The 16,636-nt window shown below is 44.9% G+C and overlaps 1 protein-coding gene across 1 annotated transcript in view; it reads left to right on the top strand.

Moving 5' to 3' along the window:
* Positions 1–336: 336 nt before the first annotated feature.
* ARMC9 (armadillo repeat containing 9) overlaps positions 337–16,636 on the top strand; it is a 162,336-nt gene continuing 146,036 nt past the window's right edge. Inside the window, exon 1 of the mRNA XM_075268483.1 lies at positions 337–424. The gene's annotated coding sequence lies outside the window, so the exon portion shown is untranslated. The remainder of the gene's footprint in view (positions 425–16,636) is intronic.

Raw genomic sequence — 16,636 nt, forward strand, 5'->3', positions numbered from 1 at the left:
GCGCAATCTCGTGACAATTTATCGCATGCCGTATCACGTGAGCAACACATAATGTCACCATGACGACTGATTGTTTCCGGATCTTTTTTTCCCCTAATGTAACTTTATTGGACTTTACAATAGAGATTTCATTCATATTGTGCTTGTACAGTGATACCGTGGAGCGCAGAACGTATTCTATGCGTGCAAACACCACGCCCCCTACACGTAGTGTCCTGCGAGAGCTTCTCTGTCCGGACTCCTGATTGGCCAGTTACAGGCACCTGATTTGTTACAGTCCTTTTGTCTGGATGAGTCCAAGAAGTGTCCGGAAGAGAAGCGTTTCCTTGGTTACCCTGTAACCGTCTGCTTGGCCTGTTGTGGCTGCTGGATTACGGTTCGTGTAGGATAACACACCTTGGCATTGCCTGGCATTAGGACAGAGGTAAGTATACTGTGGTGTGAGGTATGTCCCAAACCTGTTACTGCGGGTGATAGTATGTAGTTACAAGCCATGTCCTACCCTGTACAATAGATAGCGCTACACATTACACTGTGGACATGTAGGAAGATCACCAACACCTGTATTCAGCCAATGTAAACCTGCAAGCTTTCTCTGTTTGAATATTGGCTGTTTACAGGATATGTTCACAAGTGCAGAGATGGCAGCGACTCTCCCAGTCATCTGAATACAACTTGCAGAATCCTAAATGCTTGTTGTCTCTTTTACATAAACAAGTGAACTTAGTTGCAGAATCCACACATGAATTGACTGTAGCTATGTCTTATAAGACGATCACATCTGCATAGGGTCTGTTAGGAAACCCCGGTCATCTAAATTTGCAGACAAAAATAAAAAAATTGCCCCTGAAATGCCAAAGCACATAATGGTTACCCTATGGACCCCATTCTAGTCAGTGGGGTCCCTTAGAATGTGCTTGTCCTGTTCACTCCATTATTCTATTCCGATGATGGAACAGACTAAATTACGCCCATGTGAATGTAGCCTTACCTGTAAAACCAGGGCCGTTATCCGTTTTTAGTCATTTGTACATCCGCTTGGTTTGTGGCTGCTTTGTTGGCACCATAATCCTGACACCTAGCAGTTATCACCATGCTCATTCAGATAGGACTCGATGATAAAGAGATGAAGCTGAGCTGTGCGGTTGGCTCTTCGGTCAGTGCAGTGATATTGAAGCTGAAACCAACGGCACTGATATCTCTTCAATCGGGACAGATACTGGCAAAGCTGACAGTGCATTGAATTCAGCGCACTGTCAGCATTTCGGCGTTATATAAAATTGCCAGTGTTGGAGAACATGAAAGGCCCTCTTTCACAGTCACGGTATTCGTTCAACCTCAGCAGCTTTAAAGATAAATAAATACATAAATAAAATACATAAAAATAAAGTAAGGCTAAATTCACATCTGTGTCTGCTGTACATGTGGGGTTTCTGTATCCGAATCCACTTAAAGAGGACCTTTCATGTCCTAGGGCACATGCGGTTTTATACACTGCTAGAAAGACGACAGTGCGACGACTGTCGGCTTTCTAGCGGTATATAAAACCGCATGTGTCTGAGGACATGAAAGGGCCTCTTTAAAAAAAAATGGAGAGAGACAAGTTCTGCAAGCAGGACTTTTCTCTCTGCATATATTGACAGGGACATTTAAGTGTCTAAGATACATCTAGACGATTGGTATAATATATCCAGCAGATCAGGTGGTTCACACTTATAGATGACACACAGAGTGGTGTGGGGTCCCTGTCTTCTGATATCACTGTTTTGCTCTGTACTTTTAAAAAAAATATATTTATATTTATTTAAGACACCATGAGTCTCCTGATATACCCCATGTCACATATGGGTACAATTTACTAACAATAATAGTATTTTACAGAAATAACATTACAGAGAGAGAAAGATACCACAGGGTTACTGCCCACCTCGGTAGTATACCCTGATTTCTAGTAACAGTAATGGGGCTTAGGGCCCCTTCACACGGAGTATATGCTTGCTGATTCTGAACGGGCTATTAAAAGGGCAAAAAAAAAACCAAAACGTTTTTCATAAAAGGTTCTATTAATAGGTTAATATGTACAATCAAATACCTTTAGCAGTCGTTTGAATGATTTATGGGATTCTCTGTGAACGCCTGTCATCTCCTGCATTTCTTTACATGGACATCTTCCTGTTCTGTTTTCCTACAACTACGATGATGCCTTGGGCAACTCAGAGCTGACTCTCACCACTTCCATTTTTCACTCACTCCTCTTCCCTTTCTCATGCCTTCCCCCTCCCTGTTTCTTTTGCTAGCCCACCCACTACTAGCTCTTCCTTACTAACTCAACCCCCCACACCCCATCATACTTACCTGTCTTTCGGCCTGGACCTTATTGGCACAGAACATCACTAATTCTGGGGAATGGTCACTTCAAATGGCTGTGTCTTTGGTTTATTATCCTCTAGAAAATGATTTTGATTACATCTGAGATTCTCAGCTTTCATATGATTCCAAGATTTAAGAACCAGCTGTAAAAGAATCCGAGATATCAATAGTTAAAAACTTGCATGCGCAGTTGCCTGTTTTATAATAAAAAGAAATTCAGATAGAGTAATAAAGTATATTGCAAAAATAGTCACCAACCACCCCCTGACATGATGGCGAAAAAAAAGAAATTCATCATTTTCTTTTGAAGCTAGAGCCTGAAGAGCCTAAAACAGTTTTTTTTATTTTTTTATATTAAACTATTTGTGACTCTGACTCCGCAACGTCACAGATCCAATTAGCATCATTCTGTACTTATTGGATGACTTATGCATTGTACTGTTTTTTGGGTTTTTTTTTTTTTTTTTTTTTTTTGTTTTATATTTTTGTACCTTATGAACCAGTTACTACTTATTTAGAGAATTATAGTATCAAATTACAGTGGCTGTTCCAGAATGAATAATATTGCAATTTGAGGGCGTTCTCTATGATGGTGTCTCATAAATTGTATATTGGTCCCTGGCATTCAGTTGAACAGTGCTTTCCATTTTCTCCTACAGACACTGTGGGTTTGGAGACCTTTTCTGACTACCAACCACAAATCTTACTGAGGATGCTGTGGCGTTCAAGTGTACACTGAGATTCTTTTTATGGCAAATAAAACCAAATAATATATAATTCCGGATTCAGTCTTTCATAAAACCAAAGGGATTTTTTCACCTTGGTAGCAATCACTAAAAAAAATATTGGTACTAGAAGTCATTTTTAGATTACTTGCTTACAAGCTTTGAACGTTGGGAGTGACATAGCTTTGAGCAATTTTTAGGATACAGGTTAGGCTCACGCTACCATTACTGAGATCCATTGCTCTTTTCTGTCAATGGATCAGGGCAACGGACATGAGCCCCATGCACACAGTCTTGTGTGCTGTCTGAGCGGGGCGCTGATGCTGTGTTACGATTTGATAATTATTGGGCTGGTCTTATTGCAACCTGCCCAGAAAAAAGAATTAATGAATCATGGAAGACACTCTGATGTCATCCGAGTCTGATCAGAATGCCTTCTGTTAAAAAATCAGCACCCACTCGGCTATGTACATGAGGCTCTAAAGGCCCTGATGAACTATCCACAGGATAGGGATCTGTGGAGTCTTAAAGCTGAAACCTACACAGATTAGCTGTTCCTTCAGCTTCCAGATAATAGGAGATACAGCAACCGTTTCTATTCAAGTAATAGGAGAGGTGCAGCAGCTCGTTCACTGCATAGCGCTGGTTCTGGGGAATTGCAGTACAGATCTTATCTTTTCAATTGGAGCAGCTGCACATGCTATTGCTTGCTCCCTCCCAATGGCATATCCTCTAGTGCCCGTAGGCTGCCACAACAGCTGATCTTTGAGGGTCTAGGTGTCCGATCTCCACATATCACATAGAGGTCACTTATGGATAGGTCATCAGTGTAAAAAAAACATTTTGGGGCATCATTGAATGACTGATGCAGGTGGAAAACCTCCATCTGTATTCACTCTGATGTAAATAAATAAATGAAATGGAAGCTTTCTCCCGTCATGTTTGTATACTTTTCGGAAGAAAGAAAAAGTCCTACAGGTACAACATTCACTTCTATTAGAAAACTAGTCTAACATAATGGGAGAAATCTTCCATTTTTTTTATTTTTTACATCAGAGTGAATGCAGATGGAGGGTGCTCCGCCTGCAGCAGTCATTTTCTGGAAACGCAATAAGGAGTGGAGTTTCTTTATTAGCAGACTAGCTGGTACCCGCGACTTCGTCTGCGGTGATTGTAGAAGTGGGTATATACAGGTGTGGGTAAGGTTTTCGTACTGTGTATAAGGTATGGGATATGAAATGTAACTTTGTATCTTGTTTTTGCTGTAATTCAGAGAATACGTGAGACTTTTGTGTTGAAGTTAATTTGTATTTGAGCTGCTATATATACGGTGTTGTGAGAAACTTTACATAGTGACTTTGGGACAGAAGTATTTGAAGTTAACCCTTTCCCGTCAATGGCATTTTTTGATTTTGGTCTTTTATTTTTGACTCCCCTCCTTCTAAACCCCATAACTTTTTTATTTCTCCGCTCCCAGAGTCATATGAGGTCTTAATTTTTTTTGGGACAAATTTTTCTTCATGATGCCACCATTATTTATTCTATATAATGTACTGGGAAGCAGGGGAATAATTCTGAATGGGGTGGATTTGACCCAAAAATGCATTTCTGCGACTTTCTTAGGGGCTTTGGTTTTACGGCGTTCACTGTGCAACCGAAATGACATGTCCCCTGTGTTATGTGTTTCGTTACGATTCCGGGGATACCAAATTTATTTGGTTTTATTTACATTTTGACCCCTTAAAAAAATCCAAAACTGTGTTAAAACATTTGTTTTTTGAAAAGTCGTCATATTCCGACAGCCGTAACTTTTTTATACGTGCGTGTACGGGGATGTATAGGGCGTCTTTTTTTGCGGGACCGGGTGTACTTTGTAGTTCTACCATTTTCAGGAAATGTTATTGCTTTGATCACTTTTTATTCAAATTTTTATCAGAATCAAAAGAGTGAAAAAACGGCGGTTTGGCACTTTTGACCATTTTTCCCGCTACGGCGTTTACTGAACAGGAAAAATATTTGTATAGCTTTGTAGAGCGGGCGATTTCGGACGTGGGGATACCTAACATGTATGTGTTTCACAGTTTTTAACTACTTTTATATGTGTTCTAGGGAAAGGGGGGTGATTTGAATTTTTAATCCTTTTTATTTGTTTTTATATGTTTTTACTTTTTTTTAAACTTTTTTTTTTGCATTTATTAGACTTCCTAGGGGTATTGACATGGGTGGGCGGTGTCGCGGATTGTCAGAGCGGTGGGGGTCGGCAAACATGGCTGCTCCGGAGCGTTAAAGAGAGCCTCTTGGAGTATCGTTAAGGTGAGGGGCAAAGTGGTAAAGTATATGTATATGAGATTGTGTGGGGTTAGGGGCAAGGCTGTAGAGGGCAATATGAATTTTGGGGCTTGCTATGGTCCAAAGTGTGTGAGATTGCAAAGATGGTGGTGTGCATTTGGGTTTCGTGGGGGTCCTGGCACAAACGTATGTGCGCTGTTGTGACGAAAAGTAGCCTATTGCGCAATCGAGTGTAGTGACTATGTTTGTGGAAAATTTCAGCCAAATCGGTCGAGCGGGTTTTGCGTGATTGAGGAACAAACGTCCAAACACACAAACCCACAAACATCCAAACTCACAAACTTTCACATTTATAATAGTAATAGGATACTAGTTATAACATATTAGAATCATCTATGCAGGATGAACAAGAGATGGTGGACATCGTATTTGAGTTATGTTGAAGATATGTTCCGCAGGGAGGTTTAAATGTTAAATTAGATTACAGTAGCATGAGGCGAAATCAACAACCTCATTAGGCTGATTATGAACTAATAAACACTCAAAGAACATGCATCAGATACATGTATGCGCAAAATATCAATAGCAAGGTGTCTATATATGACAAATTACTATGGTTATGGGATCCTCGATAAGTATATAGTGATTATGATACACCAAGTACACACGGGATGAACATGGATTCTTCATTGAGACATACATAAAAGAGATAAATACTACTGTAGGAACCTTTAGAGAAAGGTGCTCTAATAATTGGACAGCCGATCAGAACATAGTACCTCCCGTAATCTTACTGCTCCATATTAAACAGCCGCCGTATTCTCTGATAACCACGCCCCCATGGGGGGAGGGCAGACCATGACATGTAGCTTCTAACATAGGGCTGTGCGGTGGCATCCCGTGATTGGAGTAGGAGCGAGGTCTAAACCCCGCCCAGTGGGAGGCAGCATTCCATAGCGCTAGGCTATATCAAGCGCTGCAGAGACGGCCGCGACTGCGGTCAATCAACACCGAACAGGGCATCAGTGCGGCGTCACTAGACAGTGGTCGCCTGTTTGCCCTAGACTTTAGGGAGAGATGATAACTTGCGAACGATATATCCACCATAGATACTCCTGATGAGCCTTGACATATAGGCGAAACGCGTAGGGTTTAAAAAAAAGGAGGATAAAATACTTAGGTGGACGCAACAGAGCAAAGACTCCCAATGCAAGTTAGCAGGATCCTATTAATATTATAAATGTGAAAGTTTGTGAGTTTGGATGTTTGTGGGTTTGTGTGTTCGGATGTTTGTTAGTCAATCACGCAAAACCCGCTCGACCGATTTTGCTGAAATTTTCCACAAACATAGCTAATACACCCCATTGCGCAATAGGCTACTTATCGTCACAATAGCGCACATACGTTTTTCCCAGGACCCCCACAAAACCCAAACTCACACCACCATCTCTGCAATCTCACACACTTTGGACCATAGAAAGCCACAAAATTCATATTGCCCTCTGTAGCCTCGCCCCTAACCCCACACAATGTCATATACATATACTTTACCACTTTGCCCCTCCCCTTAACGATACTCCAGGAGGCTCTCTTTAACGCTCCGGAGCAGCCATGTTTGCCAACCCCCACCACTCTGACAATCCGCGACACCGCCCACCCATGTCAATACCCCTAGGCGGTCTAATAAATGCAAAAAAAGAAGTTTAAAAAAAGTAAAAAAAATATTAAAAAAAAAAAAAAAAAGGATTAAAAAATTCAAATCACCCCCCTTTCCCTAGAACACATATAAAAGTAGTTAAAAACTGTGAAACACATACATGTTAGGTATCCCCGCGTCCAAAATTGCCCGCTCTACAAAGATATACAAATATTTTTCCTGTTCGGTAAACGCCGTAGCGGGAAAAATGGTGAAAAGTGCCAAACCGCCGTTTTTTCACTGTTTTGATTCTGATAAAAATTTGAATAAAAAGTGATCAAAGCAATAACATTTCCTGAAAATGGTAGAACTACAAAGTACACCCAGTCCCGCAAAAAAAGACGCCATATACATCCCCGTACACGCACGTATAAAAAAGTTACGGCTGTCGGAATATGGCGACTTTTCAAAAAAAATTTGTTTAACAGTTTTGGATTTGTTTTTAAGGGGTCAAAATGTAACTAAAACCATATAAATTTGGTATCCCCGGAATCGTAACGAAACACAGAATACAGGGGACATGTCATTTTGGTTGCACAGTGAACGCCGTAAAACCAAAGCCCGTAAGAAAGTCGCAGAAATGCATTTTTTCTTGAAATTCACCCCATTTTGAATTTTTTCCCTGCTTCCCAGTACATTATATAGGATAATTAATGGTGGCATCATGAAGAAAAATTTGTCCCGCAAAAATTAAGACCTCATATGGCTCTGGGAGCGGAGAAATAAAAAAGTTATGGGGTTTAGAAGGAGGGGAGTCAAAAACGAAAATCAAAAAATGCGGGAAAGGGTTAACTTCAAATACTTCTGTCCCAAAGTCACTATGTAAAGTTTCTCACAACACCGTATATATAGCAGCTCAAATACAAATTAACTTCAACACAAAAGTCTCACGGATTCTCTGAATTACAGAAAAAACAATATACAAAGTTACATTTCATATCCCATACCATATACACAGTACGAAAACCTTACCCACCCCTGTATATACCCACTTCTACAATCACCGCAGACGAAGTCGCGGGTACCAGCTAGTATAGCTATAAATGACCGACCCTATTGGACTAAGACACTGACCTAACAGAGGGATGGTGCTGACAGGACACTGAATACTGGGGAAGGGGCTAAGATATGATCGTGTGGGATGGAGTGTAGTCAACAAATCCTTGTCCCGACGATAGATTCGTATAGTTCCCCGTATGTACAGCTGTACCTGTAAAAATCCTCGGTCTGTGTTTATTTGTATAGGCATACCAACACTGCGGACGTTACAAGCAGTGCGGTATATACAGATTGATAGCAAGATATAGGGGAAACCTGTAGAGGGAGGAAACATTAATTACCTCTTTTCCCTACAATCTGTATATGTTTACTTTATAATGGCTATACAGAAAGAATTGAAGCTTGGAGGAGTGAACTAAAATGTATCCCTCTAAAGTATGCTGTATTTAGCCATATTTATTCATGCCCTTAGCCAGGCGCTACATTTTTAATATCACTATTTAACAAGAGGGTTACGTACCCTAAATAAACATAATTATTTTTTAGCAGGTCACAATTTTTGTTGTTTAAATATTTGTTTGTGATTTAATACCACCAGTACACACAAGAGTGGTAATTGTTTAAGTGAATTGCAGTACAGATCTTATCTTTTCAATAGGAGCAGCTGCACATGCTATTGCTCCCTCCCTCCCAATGGCATATCCTCTAGTGCCCGTAGGCTGCCACAACAGCTGATCTTTGAGGGTCTAGGTGTCCGATCTCCACATATCACATAGAGGTCACTTATGGATAGGTCATCAGTGTAAAAAAACATTTTGGGGCATCATTGAATGACTGATGCAGGTGGAAAACCTCCATCTGTATTCACTCTGATGTAAATAAATAAATGAAATGGAAGCTTTCTCCCGTCATGTTTGTATACTTTTCGGAAGAAAGAAAAAGTCCTACAGGTACAATATTCACTTCTATTAGAAAACTAGTCTAACATAATGGGAGAAATCTTCCATTTTTTTTTATTTTTTACATCAGAGTGAATGCAGATGGAGGGTGCTCCGCCTGCAGCAGTCATTTTGTTGGCATTTAAGTCTGTTGCACTTATCCTTTGGCAGATGAGAGCAACTGACTTCTATAAAACCAATGTCAACCTACTCTTATGCTAGGTTCACACCTGTGTTTGGGGTTCCGTTCATGGGGTCTGCTTGGAGACTCCACGAACGGAAACCTAATCCTCTTAAAAGGGTGGTTACCTGCAGAAACCCGCGGACACCTGATTTCCACCCGAAGCATGTGGAGAGAAAAGTGCTTGTAGGACTTTTCTTTTCGCATTTTTAAAGCAGAACAGGGAACGGAATGCCCGAGCGGAGATGAGGCGTAGGTGTGCCCCTAGCCTTAGAAGTATATAACTCAGGAATAACACAGTGAATAAAAGGAGGGGGGGGCAGTGATCTCGCATACCATGTCTATTGTAGTGTAAACTTGTATTCCCTATAATATTACCACATCTGGAGCATCTTTTCTTAGAACTTAGTGTTGTACTGTTACTTTGTTGTTCCTTTTGGAAATGTATTAATAAATTGACAACTGAGCATTACTATTCCCTTTGGTAAAGGGGTACCTGAACAGTTTAACATTGGCATCAAGCGATTGCTTGGCCAGTATTACGCTAGATTCACACCTGCGTTCTGGTTTCCGATCTTAGGGTATATTTAGGGACCCCATGAACGGAAACTTAATCCACTTAAAAAGTGGTTACCTGCTTGAACCCGTGGACCTTATAGACTATAATTGAGTCTGTTTTGTTTCCACCTGAAAAATGCAGAGAGACTTTTCTCTCCACATTTTTTATGAAATGATGAATGGGCAAACCGCACAGGTGTGAACCTAGCTTTAGGCCGCTTTTACATAACCAAGTCTCAGCCTTTCCATGAGTGTGCTGGATTTACCTCCCTGAACACTATGAGGGTATATAGACGCCTAGCATTATAGTTATCTATGATGTCAGGTGTCCCCACAATGCTAGTTTTAGTGTTCAGGCTGGTAAATCTGTCACACACACTGGCTGAGACCTGTCTTAGGGTGTATTCACACTGAATTTACGCTCACTGATTCTGAACGTGTTAACTCGTTCCGAATCAGCAGCGTTAAAACAGATCCCATTGCTTTCTATGGGAGCCGGCATACACATGCTCCCCATAGAAATGAATGGGCTGCTTTTTTCCCTATTGCTTTCAATGTGATACGCGCGTTCAGAATCAGTGAGCGTATACTCAGTGTGAATGCACCCTTAGACTGTGTACGCACACACCTCCAGCAGTCAACACTCTGTTGTCAATTTATTCATATATTTCTAAGAGTAATAGCAGGAGGAAGGCAAACTGCAAAGCTGTAAGGAAATAGGCCCTCGATTGGATGTGTCCTGTACAAGTATTTACCAGAAGACATGGCTGGAGAGCTGACCGGTCCTATTTCGCATGTGACCTCAATGTTAACTAGAGTTGCTGCCATTTCTGTTGTTCTCTGGAGAGAGTAGCAGGGCCACATGTATCATGTTATATGGGGGCTGGAGAGGCACAATGGGGCAGATATATGAACTGTCTAAATAAAAAGGCTATAAGAAATGAAAAGTTTGAAGTGATTGGATGCTATGGGTAGCAAAGACCAGCTTTGTGTATCTCCTCTATAGTGACTATTGCCAGTATTGATTTCATGCCCAGTGCTATTGTACGGCCCAATCATTGCTTCATATCTGTGTCATTTCTATTGGTGGCGTGAACTGATCCCATCTTCTATGCACAACTAGTTCAGCAAGCCCGGCCTTACACATTGCTTTAGGTTTGCTCCTCCACCAGTAGTCCATTGGGTACCCCTAATGCTACTGACTTACACAATAGCTAGAGCGGCCCTGCACAAACCCCTATTCCTTGCAGTGTCTCCTATAGTGAAACAGTAATCCTATCCAGAGGATGCAATTTAGGATCTTAAAAGAGAAAAATGTGTATTCTTTTTAGAGATGAGCGAACACTAAAATGTTCGAGGTTCGAAATTCGATTCGAACAGCCGCTCAATGTTCGTGTGTTCGAACGGGTTTCGAACCCCATTATAGTCTATGGGGAACAGATACTCGTTAAGGGGGAAACCCCAAATCCGTGTCTGGAGGGTCACCAAGTCCACTATGACACCCCAGGAAATGATGCCAACACCTCTGGAATGACACTGGGACAGCAGGGGAAGCATGTCTGGGGGCATCTAACACACCAAAGACCCTCTATTACCCCAACATCACTGCCTAACAACTACACACTTTCCACATTCAAAAAAACCTCTATCAAAGTGGGAAAATACCTGGAAACCTTCTTTACTCCCCAAATGGATGGACACAAACCCCAATTTAAGCTCAACAAACAGTAACAACCACCCCTTTAAATCACGTTCCCCATGACAACCACAAATGGAATAGGCAATGGGAATTCCAAAAGCCCTCACCCTTAACTGTCATTTTGAGTGTGTGTGTGTGTGTGATGTGGTAAGACCTTCCAAAATTCACTTTTCTAGCCCTTAACATGAGCCCTTCCAAACAAAGTTACATGACCTTAAGCTGAGCTACCAGCAGAGATTGAGGCCCTTGGCATGAGTAGAGCCTTGCACCAGCAGTGTTTTTGGCACTTAGGGTGAGTTGAGCCTTGTACCAGCGTGTGTCCCTTAACATCAGGCGGGCCCTAAGTTCTGCGCTTTGCACAAAAGTTCCACATTAACTAGGCTGAATGGTACAAAGATTAGTAGGCCCGAGAACCAGGAACAGGTCTTGCAATGGCTGTCGGATAACGCTTAAAGCACATTGTCCACCAGCCAGTCAGCCTCTACCTCCTCTTACCCAACAGTCTTGTCCTCCTTCCACCCAAAATTCCCAATCTTCTCAGAACAATAACCCCAACTGTCCCTGCTCCCCAGAGCTGTTCTCCCTTCCTTTGACTGTACCGCAACCTGCCCCTCCATTTCGCGATTCCACGGACCTAACAGACGAGTATCTGTGTCCAGATGCTCAAACACTAGAGTCTCCTCCATTCCATCTCCGGTCGATTTGGTGGCGGATGACCAGCAACCCACCCTCATCGACGACGATGAGACGCAGTTGCTGTCAGGGCAGCCAGTTGACATGCGCATTGTGCAGGAGGAGGAGGCGAGACAGGAGTTGGAAGAGGAGGTGGTGGACGACGAGGACACCGACCCCACCTGGACAAGGCAGATGTCAAGCTGGGAAAGTAGTGTGGATGTTGAGGCAGGTGCAGCACCAAAAAGGGTAGCTAGAGGCAGAGACATGTCCAGAGGCAGAGGTCAGCTGCTTTGCCGAAGCCAGGCCAGACCCGGAATGTCCGAAGATGTTCCCTTTTGTACCCAGCCCAGAAAAACTCCCCCATCGAGGGCACGTTTCTTGAAGGTGTAGAGTTTTTTCAAGGAATGCGCCGAGGACAGATATAGTGTCGTCTACACAATTTGCCTCTCGAAATCGAGTAGGGGCCCTGAGAAGAGCAACCTGTCCACCACTTCAATGCACCGTCATTTGGAATCCAAGCAATGGAATCAGTGGCAGGCAGCAACGGCAGGACAAACGTCGCCCGCCGTTCATGCCACTGCCTCTGCTCACAGTGCTGGCGATGCACTCCAGAGGACGAGCCAGGACATCACTTCATCTGCCTCCGCCACTTTGTTGACTTCTCCCTCATCCTCCCCTGTTTCTGTCTTATCTCCTTCTCCTGCACCATCAAAGGCACCATCAGGCGCTTCTTTACAACAACCCACCATCTCTCAGACATTGGAGCGCCGGCAGAAATACACCGCTAACCACCCACCCACGCAAGCCTAGAACGCCAACATCGCTAAACTGCTGGCCCAGGAGAGGTTGGCGTTCCGGCTTGTTGAAACTCCCGCCTTCCCGGACCTGATGGCAACTGTGGCACCTCACTATGCCGTCCCTAGCCGTCTCAACTTCTCCCGGTGTGGCGTCCCCGCCTTGCACCAGCACGTGTCACTCAACATCAGGTGGGCCCTTAGTTCCGCGCTTTGCTGCAAGGTCCACTTGACCACCGACACTTGGACAAGCGCCTGTGGTCAGGGATGCTGCAGTGCTTATCTTTAATGACAGGCAGGGTGAATGTGGTGGAGTCTGTTCCTCGGGTGCCAACTGTGGTGGCCTATCTCCTCTCCCAGGCCAAAATTCATGGCAGGAGTAGACTGAAACCCTACGACGCTGCAACCTCCACCACAGCTACTAGCGGCAAACGCTAAAACACTGGTGTGGGGAGACGTCAGCAGGCGGTGCTGAAGCTCATCAGCTTGGGGGACAGACAGCACAGTGCCTCCGAGGTCAGGGATGCCATCCTGGCTGAGATGGCATTTTTTTTTCCCTGCTACACCTGGGGCCTGGCATTTTTACGCCTGTGATAATGGCTGGAACCTGGTAGCGGCTCTGGAGCTTGCCAGCCTCCAACACGTTCCATGTTTGGCCCACGTCTAACCTAGTGGTGCAAAGTTTTTTAAAAACATACCCAAATGTACCGAAGCTACTGTTGAAAATGCGGCGCTTGTGCGCCCACTTTTGCAAGTGCACAGGAGTCGCTGCTAGCCTAAAAACACTCTAGCAAGGCCTACATCTGTCCAAACACAGGCTGTTGTCCGTCATTCACACACGCTGAAACCCTACAATACCATATCTTGAGCAGGGTGTGTGAGCTGCACAGACCTTTGATGGAGTTCCATCTACAAAACCCAAGGGTTCCTCAAAGTCAGCAACCAAAGTTTCTGCACCATGAGTTTCCAGGGGTGGCAGAGTTATGGCTAGGGGAAGAGGCATGGATAGGGATGATGTCTAGGGGCAAAAGCAGTGTGGATGTGGAGGCAAGCTAAGCAGGAAAAACTGGGGGTACAAGCTAAGGCATGGACTGGGGTGATGTCTAGGGGCAAAAGCAGTGTGGATGTGGAGGCAAGCTAAGCAGGAAAAACTGGGGATACAAGCTAAGGCATGGACTGGGGTGATGTCTAGGGGCAAAAGCAGTGTGGATGTGGAGGCAAGCTAAGCAGGAAAAACTGGGGGTACAAGCTAAGGCATGGACTGGGGTGATGTCTAGGGGCAAAAGCAGTGTGGATGTGGAGGCAAGCTAAGCAGGAAAAACTGGGGGTACAAGCTAAGGCATGGACTGGGGTGATGTCTAGGGGCAAAAGCAGTGTGGATGTGGAGGCAAGCTAAGCAGGAAAAACTGGGGGTACAAGCTAAGGCATGGACTGGGGTGATGTCTAGGGGCAAAAGCAGTGTGGATGTGGAGGCAAGCTAAGCAGGAAAAACTGGGGGTACAAGCTAAGGCATGGACTGGGGTGATGTCTAGGGGCAAAAGCAGTGTGGATGTGGAGGCAAGCTAAGCAGGAAAAACTGGGGGTACAAGCTAAGGCATGGACTGGGGTGATGTCTAGGGGCAAAAGCAGTGTGGATGTGGAGGCAAGCTAAGCAGGAAAAACTGGGGGTACAAGCTAAGGCATGGACTGGGGTGATGTCTAGGGGCAAAAGCAGTGTGGATGTGGAGGCAAGCAAAGCAGGGAAAATGGTGGCTAGAGGCAAAGGGATGTCCATAGGCAGCAAGGGCAAAGATGCAAAACTCTCCCGTTTCAAGAATTTTCCTGACTTGTTTCCCCACAAAACATTCCTGGGAGGAGGGCTGAAACACCACCCTCCTCCTCCTCCGCTGTTAGATTTACCCCAGCTACGAGCTGAAAACGCTGCAACACTGGTGTGGGGAGACGTCAGCAGGCTGGGCTGAAGCTCATCAGCTTGGGAGACGGACAGCACACTGCCTCTGAGGTCAGGGATGCCATCCTGGATGAGATGGCAATTTGTTTATCCCCGCTGCCCCTGGGGCCAGGTTTTTTAGCTTGTTGGAGGGCTCTGGAGCTTGCCAGCCTCCAACACGTTCCATGCCTGGCCCACATGTTCAATGTAGTGGTGCAATGATTTTTAAAAACATACCCCAAATTAGCTGAGCTAAGGGTGAAAGTGCGGCACTTGGACACCCACTTTCCCAAGTCTACAGTACCTGGAGCTAGCCGCAATACACTCCAGCAAGGCCTACATCTGCCTGAAGCACCTACTGTTGTGCGAGGTCACCACACGCTCTAACCCTAGATACCGTATGTTCAGCAGGTGTGTGAGCAGCAGAGACCTTTGATGGAGTACCAGCTACAAAACCCAAGGGTTCCTCAGAGTCAGCTCCCTCACTTTCTGCACCATGAGTTTCCATGGGTGGCAGACTTATGGCTAGAGGCACAGGCATGGATAGGGGTGATGTGTAGGGGCAAAAGCAGTGTGGATGTGGAGGCAAGCTAAGCAGCAAAAACTGGGGGTACAAGCAGCCGGTGACATCATCACTGACAAGCACAGCTGTCTGTCAGCTGACAGGCTGACTTTCACCAAAATGAACAGACAATGGATAGACTCATCATATACATGTCAGTTACATGACAAATTTAGTGCAATTTGCAAGTCCAAGATGGTTTGGAGATCTGCGGAGAGGAATCTCACCACCTCTTGCGGGTGCCATCATTTGGAAGGCAAGCCCTGGGCTGGGGTGAGAGCAAGCGCAGGATAATCGTCGTTTGGCCTGGCGGCCACTGCCTCTTCCACTGTTGACAGGGCTGGCGCTGCAGTCCAGACCAGGAGCCAGGACACCTCCACATCTGCCTCTGACACTTTGGGGAGTTCACCCTTATCCTCACCTTTTCCTGCCATTTCTCCTTTTGCCCGCGCCATCATGCGCCTCTTCCCAGCAACTCCCCATCTCCCAAGCCTTTCATTTCATGCTAAAGTACAGCGCAACCCACCCACATGCCCAAGGCTTCAACGGCCTCATCTCAAGAAATCTGGCCCAGGAGATGTTGGAATCCCGGCTGGGGGACACTCTGCCCTTTTTTGGGCAGAGTGTCTACTGCGCCACCGCACTGTGCCGTCCACACCAGCACTTTCCCCCAAACATGAGGCGGTCCCTAAATTCAGCGCTTAGCCCTAAAGTTCCATGTGACCAGTTACGAATGGACAAGTGCATGCGGACAGGGACGCTACCTTTCAATTTGGGCACAGTGGTTGAATGTAGTTGAGGCGTGGACCGGGTCGCAAAATGTGGTGGCCTGACTTGTCTCCCCACACAACATTCCTGGGAGGAGGGCTGAAACACCACCCTCCTCCGCTGTTAAATTGACCCCAGCTACGAGCTGGAAACGCTGCAACACTGGTGTGGGGAGACGTCAGCGGGCCGTGCTGAAGCTCATCAGCTTGGGGGCCAGACAGCACACTGCCTACAAAGTGAGTCATGCCATCCTCGATGAGACGGCAATGTGGTTTTTGCCACTGCACCTGGGCCCAGGCATGTTGTCATGTGTGATAATGGCCGTAACCTGGGATTGGCTCTGTAGCTTGGCAGCCTGCAACATATTCCATGCCTGGGCCACGTTTTTAACTCATTGCTGCTAATCTTTTGAAAAAGGTACCCCAATGTTCCTGAGCTACTGGTGAAAGTGT

Source organism: Leptodactylus fuscus, chromosome 3 (genome assembly GCF_031893055.1).
Source record: "Leptodactylus fuscus isolate aLepFus1 chromosome 3, aLepFus1.hap2, whole genome shotgun sequence".
Lineage (NCBI taxonomy): Eukaryota > Metazoa > Chordata > Amphibia > Anura > Leptodactylidae > Leptodactylus > Leptodactylus fuscus.